The sequence below is a fragment of the Cynoglossus semilaevis genome, chromosome Z (assembly GCF_000523025.1).
Source record: "Cynoglossus semilaevis isolate Cse_v1.0 chromosome Z, Cse_v1.0, whole genome shotgun sequence".
Lineage (NCBI taxonomy): Eukaryota > Metazoa > Chordata > Actinopteri > Pleuronectiformes > Cynoglossidae > Cynoglossus > Cynoglossus semilaevis.
Genome location: NC_024328.1, coordinates 16,866,967 through 16,871,489, shown reverse-complemented (window position 1 = coordinate 16,871,489; position 4,523 = coordinate 16,866,967).

Sequence of the window (4,523 nt, the reverse complement as noted above, 5' to 3'; positions counted from 1 at the left end):
GTCAGCAACCTCTGGATGTACTGGAGGCGAAAGGTAACACCCCTGCAGGGGGTTCTTGGGCAGCGGGGTAATGACAGCCCTCTGCAGCTCTGTGGTAGTCGGCCTCTCTGAAGACTCTCTGTGAGGACTTCAAATATATCTTTACAAACCACAGGCCAGAACAATTTGTAAAAATCCACAGAGAGACCATCAGTCCCGGGAGCTCCTCCACTCTGCATACTCATTAAAGCATCATTCAGTTTCTTCATGGTGAGCTGAGCTTCTAGTTTTTTATTGACTTCAGCATTCACACGAGGAAGACCACTGAAGAAACTGCTCTGTGCATCTGGGAAGTATTTCAACTCGCACTTGTACAGGTCTTTGTAAAACTCCACTGCTAGTCATCTAATCTCAGAGGAGTCAGAGATTTCTGAGCCACTGCTGGACCGTAGAGAGTGGATGATTTTTCCTTGACTATTCTTCCTCTCTAGGCTGAAGAAAAATTGAGATGGTGCGTCCATCTGTGTGGCATCCAGGAAACGTCACCTGACCAAAGCTCCCTTTGCTGTAATGCCCAGCAGGTTGGCCAGAGCTGACCTTCTGGATTTGAGGGAGTCTAAATATCCTCGATTTCCTGTGAACTCTGCTAAATTCTGCGGTTCTACCACTTGAATCTCCAGATCTTTCATTGATCTTGTTAACTCTCTAGTGACATTTTGATTAAACTGTTGACATAGCTGTTTAATTTGTGTTTTACCAAAATCCCACCACTTTTGAATACTGTTAAAAAATCCTTTATATTCCTTATGGGATAGCCAAAACATTTCAAGAGTTGCTCTAAAATTTCTGTTATGAAGTAGTGCAGAATTAAAATGCCAATATGGGCTTCCTGGACGAAGGTTTTTTATAAAAGCAGTGGCAGAAACAACACAATGATCAGAAAAACCCACTGGATTAATATGGCAGCTTCTAAAAATGTTTGTGTGATGTCTAAAGTACAGTATAGGCGGTCCAGCCTTGCCAAAGATATCTGATTACCATGAGAGTGACCATGAGAGTGTCTAATATTGCCATGAAAATTCCTCCACACATCTGACAGTTCATGTTCTTGCTTAATTTTCCTGAACCGGCATGAATATGCAGAATGAGGTTTAAGGTGGTTTCTGTCTAAAACAGGATTTTCCGTGCAGTTAAAATCACCTCCTAAAAACAAATACTCATCATATTTACATTCTCTGATAGTGTTGCACAAGACACTGAGTATTGACATTCTCTCGATGCCGTTAGGAGGTGCATAAACATTGATAAAAACCATGTTTACCTTTTCATACTGCACTCTGACTTTAGATGGAGCACCTTTTATTATTTCTTGAACTTCACAAGAAGCAGGTAAAAAGCTCCTGGAAAACATAATCCCCACTCCGCCACTACAGCTGGATTTGTGGCTCAGGATGATGTTACCGCTACACCACATTTTCAAGTCACTTTCATTGCTCAGATCACTGTGAGTTTCTTGAATTAACATTACATCAATTCTCTCCAGCTCCATTAATTTAAAAAAAAGCAGCTCTCTTCACATTATCTCTAGCTCCATTCAGGTTTAAAGTGCCATTTTTAAAATCACACATGGAGAGAGAGAGAAAAAAGAAAAAAAAAAGAAAACACCAACAATATAACAGTACTAAAAAGAGAGGACAATATATGATTTAAACATAATTTACTCACCTCCCTTTTTAGCCTTCAGAATTTCTTTAACCGAAAAGATGTACGTATGTCTCTGTCATGTTGGCCAGATCCTTTTGTCAGAGGCTTGGCTGACTCAATAAACAGATTCAGGTCAGGAAAAAAATCTTCTGTTCGAACTCTGAAACCTTTAGTCTGCTGAAGAAACTGCTTGATGTTAACTGGTTTGTAAAGGAATTTCTGGTTGGTGTGACTGTGTGGGAGATCACTCTGTGCGTCCATAAATGAACCCTCCGACTCATTCCCATCCGTTACTTTTTTCACTTTTTTTCCTTTAACTAAAAAAGATTCTGGGGCGCTTCTCTTCTGAGACAGTTCTAAAAGTTCACTATCAGAGAGATCCTCCTCCACACTTTGATATCTCATCCTCACTGAAACCACCAGCCCGCCCCTCCATGTCCCCCCTGCCCTCACCAACGGGGGCGGCAGGACCAGTGTTCTGAAGTTTTCTCCTACCTATAGTTTTTTCCTACCTGAGTTAACTGCACATGCGTACATCGGCCAATTTGCCGCTGCAGACAAGCCATAGTTTTCTGCTACCCGACTGTTAAACAAGGTTTGTTTCTTGTATTTTTAATACTTTATATGACCAGTATGCAATGCATAGGTTTGACAGTAGTAGTTTGAACAGCTAAAACAGTTCCTTAGTACATATGCGTAATTTCCATAGACATAAAACTTGCTTATGTAGCCTGCGAACTTATGTGTATGCAATTCAAATGTCTAATAGCACTGTGATTTTCCAGCTGTTTTAAAACAGTGCCTTGCTAAATTAGCGCAGGGTTTAGAGTATTTCATTAGCTCGTTTACAATTCTCTGATAGTGGCCCACAGACTTGGATGGAAGTTTATGGGCCCCTGACATTTTCCCTGAAAATAAGTATTTCTTCCATTGAGTTATTCATCGCTACACGATTTAGTAGGTGTATATATATATATATTCAGTTTTTTTCCTTTGTGTGCATTGGAACTACACAAAAAAAAAAAAAACAGAGAAAAAGGCACATTTGACATCATTTCCTAACAATTTCATGAATTTCATGAATTAAATTATATCAGAGTTGCCTTTTTCTCGAAGAGAAATACTTAATTTAATAGAAAAAAGTCAGGTGATCACGGTTGATCTTTCATTCTAAAATATTTTACATTGGATGAATTAGGGCTGAAGGTTATATAGCAATGCACATAAACATTTTAAACTTCTGTCTATGAAGATTATCAGTCATCCAGGTCATGGTCAAGGTTGAAGAGTTCTGTTAGGCATCACAGGGGGAGCAACTCCTTAGGACAGGACTTACCTATAGTTTTTTCCTACCGAGTTAACTGCGCATGCACACATCGGCCAATTTGCCGCTGCAGACAAGCCATAGTTTTCTACCCCACGGTTAAACAAGATTAGTTTCTTGTAATTTTAATACTTTATATGAGCAGTATGCAGACATGGCCTATGGATGTACTTTTGCGCTAACAAATATATTTATAATTTTATCAGGAAGCCATATTTTATCTCAGTGCTGTTGTGGCAAGCTCCCTGTTCTTAAATGGGCAGTTTAAAAGTCTCCATAAGGTAATGTAGTTTTTAAGAAAGTAAGTCTTTTCTTTTGATGTAGGGTCCTAACTCATCTTTATTAACGTACATATTTCTATATTATCTGTTACAGATGAAGTTCCCAGCAGAGAGTGTTTGGCTGTGTCCTGTGAATGTTATTGCACATTGGATTCTTGTGGTCTATTGACTCAATACTTTGACAGATTCTCTCTTTTGTTATGTGGACATATTTAAAAATGAAGTCTCGCCAGGAACAAATTAAACAGGCTGTGCAAGACTCTGTAGAGTAACCATTAAGCAGAGTAAAGGAAGTCCTTATACAGCCTGTTTATTGATATGAAATATGAAATTACTTTAATTAAGGTGGTGAACATGGCAGAGAGGTTCCTCACTGTAATTGACCCAATGGGAAATGAGGTTGCCTACAACAGAAAGATTCTGAGGAACTGGCGGTAATATAGAGAATAATTTGCACAGATATATTTTTTCAAGAGAGGAAAAAAATGTTTGAATAGTCAGAAGCACGTATGTATAGCGATTTCATGCCTATAATAATGTGCTACCTCTCTCAACACAGTGAGAAGCACGTATTTATAGTGATTCCATGCCTATAGTAATGTGCTACCATTTTGAAGAGATTCAAAAGCACGTATTTATAGCGATTTCATGTCTATAGTAATGTGCTACTACTTTGAACACAGTGAGAAGCATGTATTTATACCAATTCCATAATTCCATGCCTATGGTAATGTGCTACCACTCTGAACACAGTGAGAAGCACTTATTTATAGCGATTTCATGCCTCTAGTACTGTGCTACCACTCTGAATACACTGAGAAGCATAATAGGAATTTAATGTCTATAGTAATTTGCTACCACTCCAAATATGGTCAGAAGCACGTATTTATAGTAATTTCATGCCTATAGTAATGTGCTACCACTTTGAATAGATTCAAAAGCACGTATTTATAGCGATTTCATGCCTAAAGTAATGTGCTACCACTCTGAACACAGTGAGAAGCACTTATTTATAATGATTTCATGCCTATAGTAATGTGCTACCACTTTGAATAGATTCAAAAGCACGTATTTATAGCGATTTCATGCCTCTAGTAATGTGCTACCACTCTCAACACAGTGAGAAGCATATATTTATAGCGATTTCATGCCTCTAGTACTGTGCTACCACTCTGAATACACTGAGAAGCACGTATTTATAAACGATTTAATGTCTATAGTAATGTGCTACTACT